Below are 22397 nucleotides of genomic sequence, written 5' to 3'. Positions count from 1 at the left end.
TTTGGTGGAAGTCTGATGGCGCTGGTGGCGTAATTTCCAGTGGCTGTTAACATGGCGGCGATGCAATCATGGCATTACTGTTGGCCTCGCCCTGTTACAGATCCTGGCATCAGAATTATATTTTGACAGGGCCAAATCCATGCCATGATAATAGTATCACCAAATGCAGCATCCAAGGCCCATAAATACGCTCTTGAGCTCCTCTGGCCTCAAAACTCCAAGAATATGAGCCACAATGACCCGCTACTGCTAGCTGGATGTTGACCACAGGACTGCTCAGCCCAGACTCCTTACCCGCCACAAAGAACGAGTTTTTACTTGCGCTCCAACCACACTTTTCCACACCACCAGGTTACTTCCGTAGCTGCGAGGCTTCTCCACATCATTTCCATTCAATGCTAAGGTTAACTAACTATGGACCAAGTCATTTACAGTACGTTATATAACAATCATTCCAGTAGTTCTTTAAATCCACAGGCACAGTTTAAACAACATCATTCAAAAAGTTTACATAACTGAAACATGTATATATAGTCAAAGAATTTACATGACAGATATAACACTCAACATAAGCAACAATACAAATTGACATAGAAATATCGACACAGATACAAAATAAGTCGAAAATAGGTGTTACAAACACCGTCGTTTGTTAATTTATTTGTTACAAATCTCTCAGTTGCTGTCGATAATATTTCTTTGAATTCAAGCCAAGTCTGGTCTCTACTTACATTGTTAACTTGGTGGGAATGGAGATAGTCTATCAGTTAGGCGTCAAGCGAATTTTTATCTGGTTTTTTGAACAGTTTTATTTTTATTTACTTTTGGACGATTTGGGAGTTATGGTATTCATTCTCGCTACGACAATCATGTGTACATTAATCCCTGTATTTGTTTCGATGCTCTAAACTGTCGATTATTCACGTTTCGCTTCGGTCGAAGCCAACAGTCAAATATCTCCAGAAAAACTTCGGAAATTTATACATAACGTTAACGAATCTCTCCCATTCAGAAATGTTTTTCTGAGAGGAAGGTTGCTATCGATGGGCCACCTAAACGAAATGTGTACTAAAATCCTCGGATAATGTGCGAGTAATAAATAACTTATTTTCAGCATAACTTCAACATTTTATTTTGCATTTCAATATGGGAGACACGGAAGTCATACATAATGACTGTTTACGAAATATTTGAAATACAAAAATACTTGTCATTGGCCCAACCAAGGGGACTGATTTTCTTCATTGGGCCAGGCAGTTTCTGTGAAGGAACAATAGCGTAATAGACACATGTAAATCAGTGTCAACAATTTTCACATATTCATTTTTAGAATTTTTCTGTCGGCATCTGAAACCGAATGACATGTGTTCAAAACCAAGCTATCTAAAAATAGAAACGTCGCCTTTGAAGATAAAAGAAACACACCTGATTCATTGTAGATGCACTTACAAAATATCAGAAAACATGTAATGAAAACAATTGCTTAAATTTAGTTCATAGTGACGTACTAAGATCTAAGGTAAGACGAAAACTGAGGTGGCTCATTCAAGGCAACTTGCATGGCATTGCTTAACAACATCTAGACTCTGACCACAGCATGAGACTGTATATTGCGAATACAACAAAATCGTGTGAACTGCTTGTACTTTCGAATGACAGCTGCAGAGATTTAACCGTTGTTATCATATCCTCTGAAGTCCAAGACGGGTGAAGTCATTACTGATGAAGGCAAACAAATGGAACGCTGGGTTGAACACTACTTCGAGTTGTATGCAGTTGATAATGAAGTTAGCAAGGATGCATGTGACGCCATCAAACAAATGCCAGTTATGGAAGAACTAGATGCAATGCCTACTATGGAAGAACTTAGTAGAGAAATAGATTCTCTTGCTAACGGAAAGGCCCCAGGTGAAGATGGGATCCCTGCAGAGGTTATTAAGTACAACAAGTCTGTTATTCTCAAACATTTATATTCACTTATCACAACCAGCTGGGAACAAGGTTATGTCCCGATGAGTATGCGGAATTCGAGGATAGTTACTCTATATAAACAGAAAGGGAACAGAAGTGACTGTAACAATTACCGAGGCATTTCATTACTAAGTGTAGCCGGGAAAGCTTATGCAAGAGTCATCCTAATGCGATTACAGATCTTAGCTTCCAGAATCTACCCAGAATCTCAGTGTGCCTTCAGGCCCGGCCGATCAACCGTAGATATGATCTTCTCCTTAAGACAGCTACAAGAGAATTGTCGTGAGCAGCAGAGGCCACTTTATATTGCTTTTATTGACCTTGTTAAAGCGTTTGATTTAGTGAGCAGAAATGGGCTTTTCAAACTGTTGCAGAAGATTGGATGCCCACCTAAACTACTGCAGATAATTGTCTCTTTCCATGAGAAAACACAAGCAACAATTTGTTTCAACGGTAAAACATCAGAAGCATTCCCTGTTAATAGCGGTGTGAAACAGGGGTGTGTGTTAGCTCCTACATTGTTTGGGATTTTCTTTTCCCTTCTGCTCAGATTTGCCTTTGAAGACTGTGAGGAGGGAGTGTATCTACATACGAGGTCTGATGGAAATCTTTTCAACATTGCTCGCCTCAAGGCCAAGACCAAAGTAAATACAGTCGTTATCCGTGAGTTGTTATATGCGGACGATGCAGCTCTAGTAGCGAACATAGAAGATGAGTTGCAGTATATAATCAACAAATTATCAAATGCCTGTGAAAAGTTTGGTCTACTCATCAGCCTTCAAAAAACTAAGATCATGGCGCAAAGCACTACCAACCTTCCATCCATTAGCATTGATGGCAGTCCTCTCCAGATAGTTGATGACTTTACCTACTTGGGATCCACAATATGTAGCAGCTTGTCCATGGACACTGAACTTACTAACAGAATCGCAAAGGCATCATCTGTCATGGCTAGACTGAAAAACAGAGTATGGAACAACGGACTGCTTACCACAAAAACTAAATTAAAAGTCTACTACGCTTGTGTTATAAGCACCATTCTCTATAGCTGTGAGACATGGACAACTCTTTCTAGGCATGAACTCGACTCAACAGCTTCCATCTCCGCTGTCTCCGGAAGATCCTTCAGATCTCTTGGAGAGATACAGTACCCAACACCGAAGTCTTTCATCGTGCAAGCACAACCAGCATCTTTGCACTCCTGAGTCATCGACGTCTAAGATGGTTGGGACATGTCAGGCGCATGGATCCTGAGCGGATACCGAAACAGCTGCTGTACGGCGAACTTCAGGATGGTGTGAGGCCAGTGGGACGACCGCATCTTCGTTTCAAGGATGTCTGCAAGAGAGACCTGACCAAGACCAGAATCAATCCAAGCCGCTGGGAAAGCATTGCAGATGACCGTGTCAAGTGGCGAGTAACTGTGCGCAACGGCGTCTCAGAGGACGAACGCACACAGGAACAAATCAGGAAGAGGACAAAGCGAAGAGACAGAGCGGCTTCTGTTCGAAGTCCCTCAAATTTCACATGTCCAAACTGCAGTAGGGACTGCCACTCTCGAGTGGGACTTTTTAGCCACAGCAGACGCTGCAGACTCTGAACCAAGCATGCTACACCATCATCCCTCAAGGATGGACGGATGCCATTATGACATTTCAGTTATTAATGCTAGTCAGTCATAAGAACATAGCGCAAATCCATATTTTTCACTGTTGCTGTGTATCTCCCTGGATCAATACATCACTGAGATGACGAATTTTTGGCAATATAGGGTACAGTTAATGGCCACTAATATGCACCTATTGTCAACATCCACAGAGAAATCGATCCGGTACGTCGATGAAGCCGACCTGTCGATGGCAACCTTCTCCTACTACTACCAGTGTGAATATCATATCCTATCTGCTTTGGACATCATTTATTTTGCTGCCCAAACAGCAAATCTCATCTTTTACACTCAGTGTCTCATTTTCTAATCTATGCTTCTCAACATCACCCGTTATAATGTGACTAGACTCCACTACCCTTGCACTTTTACTGATGTTCATCTTACAGCCTCTTTTCAAGGCAATTACCTTTTATGTTCATCTGCACTTCCAAGTCACATTATGGACGGCATGGAACATTACCTTACAATTCCCAAATTTCCCATGTACGAAAATGGGTAATATTCCACCCTAACTCATTGAGGTTACTTCAAGAAACAATGGCGGCATGAGATTCAACTACAATAAGTAGATGGTTAATTGGTTGGTATTATGAAATTTGGATCATTTGTACAATTAATTGTAATGATATCAGATGAGTTATATTACATTCAAATTACACATTCATTATTAAATATGGCAGGAAACTCAAAACAGTACAATTGCATATTCAGAAGTGGAGGCCCCACAGTTTTTATATATTTAAAAATATAATATCATCACCTTTAGCTGCTGGTAAAATACCTTATTTATACAATCAGTTTCAGTCATCTAATCATCATCAGGTCTTTAAAAGTATTCACAGCATTATGTTAGTTGAAATACAAAATCGTTGTCACCAGATGAAAACTATGAATAATACACTCTTATCAATCATAATATAAATTGCATCAACAATCTAAGTGATGTAATAGTAGTAAGTCGGTCTGTAGAGCATACTTGGCATGTTTTTTGCATAACCTCTATATATTTATAATTTCCTAATTCATCTGCCCATTCACCTGACAGACATGCTTCTTCTGAAGTATTTTTACCATCATCAATGTCTACTACACTGTCTATACCAAAATATATAAAAACATCTCCTAGGTTATCCAACATATCAAACAGCCTAAGCCCTACATTTGACATAGTGAATGCTGCTGTTTATATTTTTGTAGCTGAGTTACTTTTCCAAATAAAATACCTTGAAATTATAGTTCATCTAAACCATATTGTTATTAATACAATTTATATCTATATAACTAATCGATCATCCAAAATAAAATTGTTGTACATCTGTCACTTACTCAGTTTAGATTATATGTTGTTGTCACCCACATTTTGTCTATAATGAATTTAGACACATGTTAGCAACAACTCTTTTATATGGTTTTTCTTTTTTCTTATCAAGATCTATGTCAGTATACAATTTTTCTTTTAGTTCTTTGATCTACATCTCTTCATTAAAAAAACATGGAGGCTTATTCCTAATTTTAATTTCATAAACTCTTTCACATAATTTTCAATCAATATGTTGCTTTTATTTCTAAAAGTCCACACTATGTAGATGTCTAAAATTTTATATCCATTTTATAGACTTATTTACTTTATCAGTTGTCCATGTTCCCATAAAACTTGTTTCATTATCATTGTGATTACATTTATTTATTTTTTCTTCTTTGCATTTTGCACATGCAGGAAACTACAGTTTTCATTTTTATTAATCTTTATTTGCACTGCTAAAACTAGGTGATACAATCGTCTAGGTTCCACTACTTTACGTTTTATAGGCCTTTACCATTTTTTGGAATAACATTTACGCTTATACATTTTTGTTGGATGACTTTGGCAATAATAATCATAATATTTCACAGTTGGATAGAGACTACACACCTGTTGGCACCATCTGCTATAGCTCTTAATTTCACTGTATTTGTATGACCACCATAAAAAGCATCCCTTGGATGCAGTGGTTCAACAACTTCAGGTAACTGTTTTATTTTCTTAAGTTTTTATACACTCCTGAGTTAATCCAATTATATTCCGATATCTCTGCTAAATTATGTTCTGAATTTCATATTTGTGTACTTCTTGTAAATGTCTTTTGATATAAATCATCCCTTGATTCTCGATTATTGTTGTTTATCATTTCAATTTTAAAATTTTTTTTACAATAATGCAAAAACAAGCATGGTATTGATAGATAGTGTAGGTTTCTTTATCAAAGCCATCTCTTTTAATTCCAGTTATATTTACTTAACCACCATTAAGAGTATGTTGAATATTATTACTATTTAAAAATATTTAACGAACCTGTTGATTATTTAATATAATTTTCATTTTGTTCTTGGTCTAGCACTTCAGTTTCATCATTAGGTCAATATTTAGATCTGTATCTAGCCATGAAAACTTCAACAATTGTTGAATAAAATGGATCTATATTAGATATTTCTAGGAATTGTTTTCTTAGTTCTAAACAACGTCTTCTTACTGATCTACATCAGAATTAGAGTAGTTCATATTGGACACTTAATTTTCTTTAATTTTTTGATGATGCCAATTAAGCAGTACTGCCCTATGATAACAGGAATTGGTCCTATGGAATTTTCCTTTTCTTGTGTAAGGCAGGAAGTAACATTTCTTCAGTTCCTTCAAATCAAATGTTTTGGGGATCTACTAAGAGGACCTTGTACAAAATTACTGTTGTGTGTAATTTTTAAGTATATTTGTTATATTTCCTGTGATATTAATTTAGTTCTTGTCTAGGTCTTACGTGGTTTTACTGTGTTTTCTACACAATACTGCAAAACAGTGAATCATATCCATAAACATAGTGAGCTATGAACATACAATTCCTGCTTTCTTCAGATGTCATCCACCTACAGAATTAATCATTTGTCTTATATCTATAAACACTATTTCGTTTAAAATTGAGAGCTGTTATGAGATTACTTTCTTGTTGAGTTTCATAATCAAACCACATGTATCATTGAGTATACGTACAATAAACAAACTTTGAAATCCTTTTTCACAATATTCAAACTCTTTACCTATACCTATTTTACTGTGTATAAAGATTTTGGAAAACATAATAACCTTTCAATTTTCCATTAAGGTAACAACAACATTGAATACATTTTTGACAACAATTGATTACACATTCTTCACTGTTTTTCTTTCACATTTACCACCATTTTGTATTTTTTATTGCATGCAACATTTATGATTTTTAATTTCTACTTCAAGATTACATTTTCTACATGTTTCTAAGCCAAATACTTGTTCTTTCAATCTCAAACAAATCCTTTTACATTCCTCACATTTTAAGCCTTATCACAAACTTCTTGGTAACTGTTTAAGCATTTGTCATCATAACAGTATCTGCTGGATTTTTCACAATGTGTCTCATTTTCCACAGTACTATGTTCTGATCCATTGCATAATATGTGTATTCTTCTTTCTATCATACATTTGTTCTTGTTATTACACATTTAGTTACATTTGGCACAGAAGTATTCTGTTCCTAAGAATGCTGTCATACTGTTAATTACACCAAAGTGATCGTAATTTTTATACAGATATGTTTTTATTGCTTTCTCAGGACCACAACAGATTACTGAATTGATATTTTCAACATATAAACATTTATTTCAATATCCAATAGGTGTTGAACATTTTAATATCATCAAGAATAAATCCTTCTTTGTTCTATTCACCTAGTTACATAACACCCTGGTTAACTCTTTTTGTAATTTGTATTTATCTTATCTAATTTACTTAATTTCACTAGTAGTTAGTTCTTTCCCTAAGATAAAATCTGTGTGATATAATAAGCAGTTATTTTTGCTTTGGGAAAACACAGGTTAATACTACTATTTATTCTAGTAATGCAACTTTCAGTTTTTGTATCATCACCTAAATTTATTATTTTATTAGCTTTGCTACCTGTTGGAATTGCTACCATTTCAATAATAAATGTAGTATTTTCAATACCAATAGACTCAACAGATGTTGATATACATGTGATTTTACTTCCCCAAACTTCAACAGAATCATTAGTATTATTTGATGCTTTGTATGCTGTATAAAAAGGATAAAACATTTATGGATTTGCTGTTGTAAACTTCATCTTACCTCCTTGTGTAAAATTCGTTCTCTTTCTAACTACTTCTACTGTAGAATTAAGTGCATTCATTATATAACCTGTTTTCTAGATAATGATATCAAGTTTACTAATATTAGTATCATTTAAAAAAGTGTTATAGTCCACAAACCAAATTTAAAAATCCTTTATTAAATTTAGATTTTATATTTTTAATCTCAAAGAAATCTTTTTGTGATGGTTTTTTCTCTTTTGCTTGCTCAAATAGATTACTACTGAGTGGATAAATTTGATCTAGTTTCACTTTTTTCAAAAATACCATCATAAAATCTGTAAAAAATAATTTTAATTAGATATTCATTTTGGTCTTATTTTCGTCGTTTTGCAATAATTCTTGATCAAATGGAAAATCTCATGAAATGGTTAAACTAATTAATACTGATTTCTGTAATTTACTGTAGCATTTAATACCAAAATTTTTAGCTCTGGTTCTGAGTACAACTACTGTCATATTATTGAGAATCTTTGTAGGAAAAAGTAAGTTAAGAGATATAAATAAATTAATAACTTCATCTGTACTTAATGTTGTAATTAGTTGTATTACTTCTTCTACAATAGTCATGAGGTTGGGTAATTGTGAATTCCTTTATTTTAGTCTCATATTTAATATAAAAAAATTATTAAGGAAATTTAAAAATAGGCTCACACAGATTTCTTATTCTTGATGGATTATGTATCTTTTATGGTATTTACCATCTTGGGAACTAATTCTATATTTGGTATTGGAATTAATACCAAATAAATAATAAATCAGCTGTACCAGCATTAATTAATTTTTTGTCCATGTAATATCCTCGAAAAAATACAACAATTCATTAACATACCTAAGCTCAGAATTTATTCCAGTAGGCGCTCCTGGAGATTCTCTAGTTACAACACATTATCTTTTACATATAAAGTCTCATTCATCTATCACCTTACAGAATCATTGAAGAATAAAAACGATTTCACTGTGTATGTGTTTACTACACCAAATAATTTAAAATCTTGATGAAATCTGAAATTATATTTGCTTAGGATATCCTGGTATTAATTATCATATATACAAATTTATCATATATATCATACTGTCAACAAATAAAACCATTTTCCTTACTGGTCTTTGATAAAATGTATCAATTTTTCATAAATCTTGCGATAAAAATGTTAAAGACTTAGTCATTAGCTGTGATTCCTTATCACTAACTATCCACACCCAATTTTAATAAAATATATAAAATTTCATTCACAAGTAAGTGATCGAACTTCTTAATTTGACATAAAGCTTCAATTGGTTAATATGAAACAACTGGAATTCTTTTCTGCACAGATGGCAATTTTTTACCATACTAGTTTTTAATAGCACAGAAATCATCTTGAGATAATTCTAAATGTGAAGCATTATAGTATGGATACAATATCACTAGAGGCATACATCTGTGTGTTCTAAACCTAATGCATGATCAATCACATGAACCAAAATTTCAAATACATTTGTTTTATCTTTTGGTGTATTTTCATCAATCTACAAGTACCACAATTCTCTGTCATTCATATGTGTTTCCACTGGATCATTATTCATATTTGAAAATAATGACTGAGCTACACATTACCTTTTCGATCAAGATCCTTTGGACAACATTGACCACATATTTTATAACTAGAGACCAGATTATATGCATTTGCATATTGCATATGCATTTGCATATTTGGCTCCTTTTCACTGGTTATTGCATATTTTGGCTAAAAACTAGTGACAATGCATATTTTCGCACTATGTATACAATATTTTAAAAATTTGGATGGGGTGTTGCTTGATCTAGTTTTGATGTCTCACAGATTGGCCGTGACCTAGAACTGAGTGCAGCACTGAGAGGCCACTGCCTAGCGAAATCATTACAGAAGAGGAACAGAAACAGGCTGACAGAGTCAATTCTCCTGCACTCGCAACCCCAGTTAATCCCCTCCACTGTCATACTGTATGCATTGGCAACAATTAAATTAAACTACACAAGCTTTTAGTCGCACATCCATTGTTTCAGTTTATCTTTCTGTTTACTTGTACACAGTTGAACGTGTTTACAATGTTTAGTGTGTAACATGTTGTGTGCCATGCTGGCTGAGAAACAAAACGTTGTTTCTCAGATAGCAGGCCAGCCTGGAAAATTTACATATGATGGAATGTTTTATATTGTCGATTTTGTGAGAAAAACATTTCATACAAAAAAAAAGGTTGAAATAGACCAGCATGTCAAGACAAGTTTTCATATTGCAGGAATGGAAAAGAAAGGACCACAACAGCTACTTCTGACAACAGCACAAACTTACAAACAGCACAAACTTACAAACCCTATCCTCAAAGGCTTCCTGCGCAAATATTGCTTAAATCAAAATATGCTGGATGAATAAACAATGCATAAAAATTACATAACAGGAATTTACATAAATGTTCTGGAAGAAATATGCAATGAACTTATGGACAGAGTTATCTGCATTTCATTTGACGAAACTATAGGCACTTGTGGCCATTACATTGCATATTTAGTTGTTGGGGCTTTAAAAGAAGAGCCATCTTGTTCCTATTTAGCGGCCTGCAAAGAAATTGAAAAAGTCAATCGTTCTACGATTTCCAGATTTATGAATGAGGGTATTTGAAAACTATTTCCAGAATCTTCTGCAGATAAAAGTGTGTTTGTGTTTATCTCAGATCAAAGAAGGAAAACCATTCTGAGTATTTTATTCCAATTTCACTAATGTGATGTGCTTTGCTCATGGAGTACATTGCGTTGTTTAAGAATTATGTTCCACGTTTGTGAATGTAAATAAACTCATTTCATCCACAAAGAAAGTGTTTTAAAGGCTCCTGTTCGCATCAAAACCTATAAAGAGAAACTACCAAATGTGCCTTTACCTTCTGAACCAGTGGTAACTCGTTGGGGTATGTGGGTCGAAGATGTGTTGTTTTACAATGAACATTTTAAGGCCATTATTGAGATAGTAAACGACTTCAATAGTGCAGGGGCTTTGGCACTATGCCAGTGCAAGGAAGCTTTTAATGATTCTCCATTAAAACATACATTGCTGTGATTAGCACCCAGTTTTCCCATGTACCTGCAAGTATTAAAAAGCTTGAAAGTCAAGGTTTGGTGCTGAATGAATCTATTCAGTTAATGAATAAAATTATTCCAGTGAACTCCTCATTGCCAGGGGTATTCCCAAGGAAACTTAAAGAAAACTTTGGAAAACAATAACCCAAGCTTTGAAACCTTGTGCCAAATTGATAGTTTTATTAATGGGGTAGGTGAATTTTTAACAGAAACAATAAGCTTAACATAGCACAAAAATTCAAATACTGTCCAGTTACCTCAGTTGATGTAGAATGGTGCTTTACCGAGTGATCGAAGAGGCAATCTTACTACCAAACATTTGGAACAGTCATTTATGTTTACAATCTTAGAAAAAGGTAAAATAAATTTTAAATGATGCTTTGCTCCAATAATATTAATTAAAAGTTGATGCTTTTAAAAAAAGTTATGATTGTACGTTTTTTAATAAAATATTTCTGCGTTTTTGAGCATGTCATCTGCATGCGATATATCTCGAAGTTGATACTGTACATATAGAATGTTTTTCTGTGACTCACTTGCATCGCATTCGCTTGTTACTGGAAATAATAGCAAAGAAAGGACAATTCTTGAAACATGATATATGTCCCCATTTCGCAAATTTTTAGAAAATAATCCCAGAAAGGGCCCCTTCCTAACTGCGTCCAGAAAGTATTCATAAAATGTCAGAGTTCTAAATGTATCGATTTTTCGTGTGACCGTCAGTCTTCTTCATAACTGATATGCACAGTTTCAACTTTGAGATACAATACATGCAATAACTATCATGTTTATTTATTGTTTGATCTTGCCTATTTCGACACTTTTCATGCATTTTGTAAACTTTTTCATGCATATTGCATGCATCATTTAAGGTTTTATGATTTATAAAATCTGGTCTCTGCTTATAACGATGAACATGTCTGTTATTTGTAATTAAAACTTCGGGATTATTGTTATCTTGACGAAATTGAATGTCAATATACTTTTCCCACAAATGAAATGCTGCCTTTGTTAGTTGTAATACCTTTTCAGCTGCACATTTATAATACCATTTTATATTTTTCTTATTCCATTTGTATGTAGTCGATCTATAGTCAGTATTTATATCTTTCACATCACATCTAGGCTTATTCATAGAATTAAAGGTCTCTTCATTTAACTCACTATTTATTTCAAGATAGTGTGTGTCCTGAAATATCATTAATGCTTCTCTAAAAATAACATCATTCACCTGCATGAGTTTTTTACAATCCTGAATATCTAGGTAACCATAATCATTCAAACATTTCATTGCTTACTCCTTTCATCTGCAACTATTGTTTTCACAAACAACAATAATAGAAGAAACTTCATTTATATAGACTTAAAATATAATAAGATTAATCACCAATTTGGAGGTATTGAAAGAAAATGAGATATCGCCTTCATGTATTAATGAACCTCTACTACATATAAAATTTTTTAGTAATGAAACCGAGAAATTGAATAAAAATCGTATTTTTTAAACGGAGTCAGTCATGGAATTCATAAACAACAAGCTTACATACAGGGCGTCTAAAAAAGAGTCATCTGATGTGGCACATTTATATTTCTGTAACTAATAAAAATTTACGATTAATTTTGTTTTTTGATGAACAGGAAGCAAAAAGATTTTTCATTCCATTTCATAGGTGTTCAGTATGCCCCCCTTGTTCCCACACTGCAGCGAGTATGTCTTGAGTTACAGCTCTCATGGCTGCTGTTATGCAATGTCTCAGTTCATTCATTGTTGTTGGTAATGGAGGCACATAAACGGTCTTCTATAAGCTCCCACAAGAAATAATCACACGCAGTCAGATCTGGTAACCTTGGAGGCCGTAGTGAAAGGCTGAATCATTTGCTCCAGTGCAACCAATCCAGCATTCAGTAATCCTTTGATTTAAAAATTCTCACACTTCCAGATGTCAGTGTGGTGGTGCCCCATGCTGTTGGTAAATTAAGATGTTCGAATCAGTCTTCAACTGTGGGAAAAGAAAGTTCTCAAGCATATCGAGAAATGTGCTTCCTGTAACAGTGTTCTCGGCAAAGAAAAATGGACCATACACCTTCTCCTGTGAAACTGCACAGAACACATCTAATTTTCGAGAATCCCTCTCATTTTGTACAACTTCATGTTGTTGTTCCATACCCCATATTCTCCCATTATGACCCTTCCATTTAAATGGAATGTCGCGTCGTCACTAAACACTAAGCATGCAAGATAACTGTCATCCTCCATCGAGCCAAGAACGAAATTACAGAATTCCACCTGTTGTTGTTTGTCATCTTCACGAAGAGTTTGCAGTAGCTGAATTTTGAATGGTATGTTGACGCAACACACACCAGACAGACATCGGGTGCATGCAGAGCTGAATGGCGAACAGATTTCTGTGGACTTCTTGTGAAACTACGGCGGATGCTTTCTACGTTTGTGTCAGGAACTCAGGGACTGGCTGGCGATTTGCGCAAACAACCTGTTTCTTGGAACTGTTCATGCCATCATCTAATGCCCTGTGGTGTAGGAGGATCCACACCATACCCATTACGAAAGTCACTCTGAACAGTTATTACTGACCCACACTGCACATAATGTAGATCACGAAACGCTTTCTGTTGTCCTGACATCATTTTACTAGAACTGAAGAGGGCACAAACTGCTGCCACCTAGTGGCAACCATGTAAAACTCGAGAATTTGCTCTTTCCAACAGTACATTGTTCATGCACATATCTCAAATAACATAATAGTTACAATTTTTTTAATCAGATGATTCTTTTTGGTACACACAATGCTATAATAAGCATAATAATTCATAGTTGTATGCAAATCAAGTTGGTGATATTTTAGGCTATGCTTGTTCTAGGGAAGCAATTAGAGATCATGTAGATAGTGAAAATAAGAAAACTTGTGGTGAATTGAGAAACTTCTCATACATAAATAAATATATAGAACTACACATAGTGTTTATTAATAAAAAGGCATAACTTCATTAGTACAATTAGTATAAAATGAACCAGAATAGATCATTACTAATATTCGTTTAAAATTATATTTAATTTTGCGGAATACAGAATTGCGTGATGAAAATGGTCATAGTGTTCGAAATATAACAGAAGAAATTCTTCTTCTTGTTGTTGTTGTTTAGTGTCATTAAGTTATCTTAGTTCTGCCGTCTCCAGCACAGTTATCCGCCATCCTCTGAGAGATTTTATATCTTCTTCCACATCATCTATACACCGTTCCCGTGACCTTCCTCTCTGTCTTCTTCCATTTGGCCTACATTCCAGACTTTTCGTCTACTTTTTATAATTGTTATATCAGCTCCTTGAATGAGGCGGTCCCGCTCTGTATTTGTCCTAGATCTGCAGACACCATTATTATCCCGAACTGTCAGATAGATCTTTCACAGCACTCTTCGTTCAAATATCCTGAACTGGTGCTCATCAACACTTGTTTGTGTCTGTGTTTCGTATCCGTAGCTTACAACTGGCCTGATCATAACCTTATATAGTTACAGCTTCAGCTACCTATTTAATAATCTAAAGGTCAACAATATCTTAGAGGTGTGGAAGCATCTATTAATACTTACTACGCGTAGTTTTATTTCAGCTGACATAGAATCTGAGCTGTTAATATTGGAGCCCAAACAGTCAAAGTTCTTTAAATGTTCAAAATTGAAACCGTCTGCTGATACTCTCTTCTAGTTATTATTTTCCTTCCTGGTGAAATTCATGTACTTTGTCTTTATTTCATTTATAGAAAGGCCTCTAGGTTCTGCAGATTCTTACAGCTAGCATAGTGCCCTCTCTAGCGAGACCGTTTTTACCAATAATTGCTACATTGGCATATGCGCATATCTGAGGTGACTTCGTGCCTATTTAACCATATATCTGATGCTTCAAGAGTCAGACTGAAAGGCATTGTAGAGAGTTCGTCCCGTTGTTTGACTCCTTTACTAATGCAGAACCAATTGCTCAGTTCTCAATCCATTCGCGTTGCAGCCTTGGAACCAGCCAATGTTGACTGAACAAATGAGACATACGTCAATGGTATACCAAGCAGCTGCAAATAATTTAGCATTTGTGCTCTATCGAGTCTATTAGGGGCCTGCTTGAAATCTATGTAGAGGTTATGATGTTCAATTCATACTCATATGCCTTTTCATGTATTTGCCTCAAGGCAAATATCTGATCTGTTGTTGACCTATTAAGCCGAAATCCACACTAATTCTTCCCCAGAATCTATTCTGCATATGGTGCTGACCTGTTGTAGATAGTACTAGAGACTATCTTATAGGTGTCATTCAGTAGGGTAATTCCTCGATAATTTGAACAGCAGGTCTTGTCTCCTTTCTTGTGTATTGGTTGAATTACGCTTGTGGTCCACTCTTCTGGGATTCTTTACTGATTCTACAGCAACTTAATATGTGTAGCCACTTATGAAAATCAGTTCCCCAAATTTTTAGCTGTTCTGCAGTTATTTCATCAGTTCCTTGTACTTTGTAATTTTTAGGCCATTATACTACCTTCCATACTTCCTCTAATGTTGGTTTCTCTATTTCTGGATCTGCAGCATTACAGAGTGGCTGCTCATTACTCGTAGGATTGTCCTCCAAAAATTCTTTGAAGTATTCTCTCCATCTCTCCAGAACATATTGTTTATCTGTCAGCATATTTCCCTCTTTTCCCTTACAAGCTGTTTTTAGGTCTATGGTCTTGAGCTCCTTCTTTAATCTTTTGTAGAATTTTCAGCTTTCATTCCTCTGGTAGTGCTCTCCCATGTCCTCTCTATTCATGGCTTCCCTTTTCTTCTCCTACAGACAGCTGCTGCCTCTATTCTCTCTTCTTTATATAATGCCTGATTTGATTTAGTATTCCGCTACAGCCATTTCAGCCTTGCTTCCTTTTTCTGTTCCACTGCATGTCTACATTCATCGTCATATCAGTCTCCATTCCTAAGTCTCCTTGCTTCCTCCAGTATTTCATTCATGTGCTGTTGACCTAACGGCATCTTTAATAGAGTTCCATTGTTTGTCTATATGATCTCCACCATCTTTTGTTTGTGACTCCTGTCTCAATCTGTTGTGGTTCTTCTGAGCAGTAGACCTGTAGTTGTTCCATATTCCATTTCTTTATTCTGGGACTACTTCCTTTGGCAGCCATGGCAAGTTTATTTGTCATTTTGGCTCCTGCTAGGTAATGGTCAGAATCAGAATTAGCTCCCCAGAAAGTGCGCATTTTTCCTATATTGGATGTCCACCTCTTTGATATCATATATGATCTATTTGGTTTCACTTCTTTTGTACATCAAGATATTTACAATGATATTTTTCCTTGGAAAACTGGTACTTACTGCCAGCAGCTTATTTGCAAAAGCAAACTGGGCAATCCTCATACAGTTATAGTTAGTTTCATCCTGCAGACTTTCCTTGCCAAACACACTTCTGAACGCCTCTTCCTTTCTCAGTTTTGCATTATAGTCGCCAAGAATTATTTTGGAATCATATCTGGGTATTCTGTCAGAAATCTCCTGTAGTTCATCATAGAAGATCTTCATCTGATTCTTCCCACACTGAGAAAGTTTCCTTTCATACGCGAAGTAAATATTCTTTCAGTATGTGGAGTGAAAGCAATAAGAGATCTACATATATCCTTGGAGACTATAAACCCAAATCCGTACTCCCCTTATCTTTCGTCTTTTCCTGAATAGTACAGGGAGAATTGCTGCTTATAAAATATCTCCTCTTTCCTTACACCTGATGTTCTGCAGTGTAACAACTCACATTCCATACCTTAGCACCTCTTCTGCAACACTACTCATCGCTCTACTTTGCAACAGCGTACGCACATTCCACTTTACAAATTTAAGCACCGATAAATCCATATTCCAGTTTCTGAGCACAGTTTGTCTTCGTAAGGGAAGTCAGACATTTCTTGTTGAATTATTTGCAGTAATAGACTTTTACAAGGCAGGGTTGATGACCTATCCTAGAAAATCCCCCCTTCCCTATGATGTGGCACACACTTTGTCTGGTTCGTCAGAAGAAATTAAAAGACAGAAATTCTTAGAAGAGCAACTATCCTGTAAATTTAGTCGCTTTAATCTTGATGACGAAAATTTAAATGTTTATGATATCAACAGAATACATAAAAATATTTTAAAATAAATGAAGATGAACAAATGAAATGAAATTGCAGGCGAGATGTTTGTCAATGAAGTACATCTATGAAATCATATATAAAAATATAATTCTAACAAAAAAAAAAAAAAAAAAAAAAATTTACCGAGCGAGGTGGCGCAGTGGTTAGACACTGGACTCGCATTCGGGAGGACGACGGTTCAATCCCGCGCCCGGCCATCCTGATTTAGGTTTTCCGTGATTTTCCTAAATCATTCCAGGCAAATGCCGGGATGGTTCCTCTGAAAGGGCACGGCCGACTTCTTTCCCCATCCTTCCCTAATCCGATGAGACCGATGACCACGCTGTCTGGTCTCCTTCCCCAAACCAACCAACCAACCAAAAAAAAATTTCTTAAATGGAGTTAGGCATGGACGTCATAAACAACAAACTTACATTAAAAGGAAACCAAACATTTATGATTCTTGATGAAAAGAATAATCTGTGGTTTAAAGCAAAAGACGTGGCTAAACTTTTAGAATCTAAAAACACAAGAAAGGCAATATCAGATGATGTTAGAGAAAACTATTAATCAACATTACGACCTTGAGGTTCGTGGTCAGTTCAAAATGGTTCAAATGGCTCTGAGCACTATGGGACTCAACTGCTGTGGTTATCAGTCCCCTAGAACTTAGAACTACTTAAACCTAACTAACCTAAGGACATCACACACATCCATGCCCGAGGCAGGATTCGAACCTGCGACCGTAGCAGTCCCACCGTGGTCAGTTCCGTGAGAAAATAAGAAAGGACCAGAATTGCGGAAGAACAAGTCATGAGTCCTGCATGAAGACAATACACTTGCTCATATTGCATTATCTGTTAAGATGCCGCCGGCCGGAGTGGCCGAGCGGTTCTAGGCGCTTCAGTCTGGAACTGGGCGACCGCTACGGTCGCAGGTTCGAATCCTGCCTCGGTCATGGATGTGTGTGATGTCCTTAGGTTAGTTAGGTTTAAGTAGTTCTAAGTTCTAGGGGACTGATGACCTCAGATGTTAAGTCCCATAGTGCTCACAGCCATTTCAACCAATTTTTTCCCCCTTAAGATACCTCTAGTGGAGTACAGCACCCCAGTGTTAGGACCACCCACCTTAAACGCCTGAGCTAGCACTATGTGACTCAAACACCAATCTGCCTTAAAAGAAACAAGAATTCAGTCCGCTGCAGCAGTGAAAGACAAAGTGCCACGCATCATCAGATAGCTCAAAGTGAAAGACTTCCAGCACTGTTTTCAAAAGAAGAAAATTCGCATGGAGCGTTGAAGTGATAGAAGAGGAGAGTATGTTGAGCGTGATAATAAGTATACAGGGTGCTACAAAAAGGTACGGCCAAACTTTCAGGAAACATTCTTCACACACAAAGCAAGAAAATATGTTATGTGGACATGTGTCTGGAAACGCTTACTTTCCATGTTAGAGCTCATTTTATTACTTCTCTCCAAATCACATTAATCATGGAATGGGAACACACAGCAACAGAACGTACCAGCGTGACTTCAAACACTTTGTTACAGGAAATGTTCAAAATGTCTTCCGTAAGCGAGGATACATGCAACCACCCTCCGTCGCATGGAATCCCTGATGCGATGATGTAGCCCTGGAGAATGGCGTATTGTATCACAGCCGTCCACAATACGAGCACGAAGAGTCTCTACATTTGGTACCGGGGTTGCGTAGACAAGAGCTTTGAAATGCCCCCATAAATGAAAGTCAAGAGGGTTGAGGTCAGGAGAGCGTGGAGACCATGGAATTGGTCCGCCTCTACCAATCCATCGGTCACCGAATCTGTTGTTGAGAAGTGTACGAACGCTTCCACTGAAATGCGCAGGAGCTCCATCGTGCATGAACCACACGTTGTGTCGTACTTGTAAAGGCACATGTTCTAGCAACACAGGTAGAGTATCCCATATGAAATCATGATAACGTGTTCCATTGAGCGTAGGTGGAAGAACATCGGGCCCAATCAAGACATCACCAACAATGCCTGCCCAAACGTTCACAGAAAATCTGTGTTGATGACGTGATTGCACAATTGCGTGCGGATTCTCGTCAGCCCACACATGTTGATTGTGAAAATTTACAATTTGATCACGTTGGAATGAAGCCTCATCCGCAAAGAGAACATTTGCACTGAAATGAGGATGGACACATTGTTGGATGAACCATTCGCAGAAGTGTACCCGTGGAGGCCAATCAGCTGCTGATAGTGCCTGCACGCGCTGTACATGGTACGGAAACAACTGGTTCTCCCGTAGCACTCTCCATACAGTGACGTGGTCAACGTTACCTTCTACAGCAGCAACTTCTCTGACGCTGACATTAGGGTTATCGTCAACTGCACGAGAATTGCCTCGTCATTGCAGGTGTCCTCGTCGTTCTAGGTCTTCCCCAGTCGCGAGTCATGGGCTGGAATGTTCCGTGATCCCTAAGACGCCGATCAATTGCTTCGAACGTCTTCCTGTCGGGACACCTTCGTTCTGGAAATCTGTCTCGATACAAACGTACCTTCTGACGCTGACATTAGGGTTATCGTCAACTGCACGAAGAATTGCCTCGTCATTGCAGGTGTCCTCGTCGTTCTACGTCTTCCCCAGTCGCGAGTCATAGGCTGGAATGTTCCGTGCTCCCTAAGACGGCGATCAATTGCTTCGAACGTCTTCCTGTCGGGACACCTTCGTTCTGGAAATCTGTCTCGATACAAACGTACCGCGCCACGTCTATTGTCCCGTGCTAATCCATACATCAAATGGGCATCTGCCAACTCCGCATTTGTAAACATTGCACTGACTGAAAACCACGTTCGTGATGAACACTAACCTGTTGATGCTATGTACTGATGTGCTTGATGCTAGTACTGTAGAGCAATGAGTCGCATGTCAACACAAGCACCGAAGTCAACATTACCTTCCTTCAATTGGGCCAACTGGCGGTGAATCGAGGAAGTACAGTACATACTGACGAAACTAAAATGAGCTCTAACATGGAAAGTAAGCGTTTACGGACACATGTCCACATAACATATTTTCTTTATTTGTGTCAGGAATGTTTCCTGAAAGTTTGGCCGTACCTTTTTGTAACACTCTGTATATGTTTGCATTTGAAGTAAAATGTTTTACAGCAACAGTCGTGTTATTTTTTCAGCCGAACCTTGTATGTCCCGCTTTAGTTTGCTTCTTTCACAATAAAGGTATCGCCCCTGTATTAGGATCTTCTTCAAGATCAACAGTCTTGAGCGTGCGGTAGCGTTCTCGCTTCCCACGCCCGGGTTCCCGGGTTCGATTCCCGGCGGGGTCAGGGATTTTCTCTGCCTCGTGATGGTTGGGTGTTGTGTGCTGTCCTTAGGTTAGTTAGGTTTAAGTAGTTCTAAGTTCTAGGGGACTTATGACCACAGAAGTTGAGTCCCATAGTGCTCAGAGCCATTTGAACCATTTTTGAACAGTCTTGAGCAGTTTTTAGCTAATTGAGGAAACCAGAATATCGTGAAGAACATCTCAGCAGAGAGGTTGAACTATCGATTTTACCTTTAGTGAGAATGGCCACTAAAGGCTGCATTCCTCTTGCTCAGATCCGACAAGTGGATGTGAGGATGCGTTTAATATCGGCAGCCCGAAAGGAACAGAGGGTTTGGTGGGTACCGTTACCACGCAGCGTGCGGCTCTGCCGTTAACGAAGACAGCAGGCAGGGCGCTGCGAGCGGACACGCACGCGTTAACGCGTTGAGTCCGGCGAAAAGTGAGCGTGCTCCGGTCGTTAGCGAACACGGCCGAGGGCGGGCTAGGGCTCTAAGGACCTTCCGCAGGAGGCGGCTAACCACGCCGGTGGCTGATGAAAGCGGCCGCGTGAGCCGCCAGAAAGGCGATCTCACCCTACCTGAACGACGTACAATACCGACGCTATGAAAACGTTCAAAAGAAGTGTACGGAACCATTAGTATTGCTCACCATTACAATTCTTTAGTATAGCATCATTAAGCGTTTTGAGACAGTCTCATGATCAGATTTTTCGAAACTCCACTTCCCTGTCACTTCCTATTTTATTCCGAAAATCTATCAGTGCACAGACTGCCCAATTTGGGTACCAGTGTTCTTACGGTGTTCAGCAGGTAATGGAACACATTTTTTTCTCGACAGTTTCGGTTGAAAAAATGTGAAATTTGTTATGGGACATCGTGAAATACTCCGATAGTTGTCGGCGCTATACGTAGCCTGGGAACTGGCGAATGTAACGGAGGTGTGTTCCTTTGGCAGAAAAACTGAGCATCGCAGATATCCACAGGCGCTTACTACGGAGACCTGCCAGTGAACACAAGCACAGAGAGTCGTTGGGCGAGGCATCTCTCATCATCGCAAAACGGTCACGCAAACCTGTACGATTTCCCGAACACCGACTGGCCGCACACAACTGTGGCTTGTGGGGCTGCGGTTTATTTATCATATTAATATAATCATTATTATGGGAGGAAATTGGAATTGTTGTAAATACTTTTTGCCGTCTTTCTGTGGTAAGTCAGAAAGCTTTGGAGAATATACTGACGAAAGTTTCCAGTCAGCAAGTCAACTTTGTTGTCCAGCCCATTGAAAGTAATGTATCTATTCTCTATTTGCTCAGGACGATCAGGTCTATGGTTATAAAAATGGTTCAAATGGCTCTGAGCATTATGGGACTTAACTTTTGAGGTCATCAGACCCCTAAAACTTAGAACTTCTTAAACCTAACTAACCTAAGGACATCACACACATCCATGCCCGAGGCAGGATTCGAACCTGCGACCGTAGCGGTCGCACGGTTCCAGACTGTAGCGCCTAGAACCGGTCGGCCGCTCCAGCCGGCTCTATGATTATAAATGAAGATTTTGAGCTCTCATTGACACATATATATGGTAAAGTTTCACATGCACAGCATTGTAATATTCTTTGTGTTCATGCTGACAGTAAATCTCTCTATCCTAAACAGCACTATGAGCAATTCAGAGGCGACTTCTATGGTAAGTTCTTACTAAATAGTCTTTCGCCCTGACTACTGATAATCAAATTATACGCTCGTCACAAAAGTGGAAAATAATTGTCACCACTTGCCACGCGGATTTGCAAACATTACGGGCAGCACACTAACAGTTACCTCCGAAATTTAAGCGATCCAAGACGGTGTACAGTCCTCGCGAGTTCAATATTTTTTAACGGTGGTATGGGTGCGAAGTGAAGCCTAGTCTTGCCTCTCGGGCTGTATTTCTATATGTGGCGCAGTGGACGACCAAGGGAACACCTGCTGTCATCCGCGCTATGCACACGGTAACAGTC

The sequence above is a fragment of the Schistocerca nitens genome, chromosome 7, assembly GCF_023898315.1.
Source record: "Schistocerca nitens isolate TAMUIC-IGC-003100 chromosome 7, iqSchNite1.1, whole genome shotgun sequence".
NCBI classification, from domain to species: Eukaryota; Metazoa; Arthropoda; class Insecta; order Orthoptera; family Acrididae; genus Schistocerca; species Schistocerca nitens.
Note: the sequence above shows the minus strand (reverse complement) of the source record.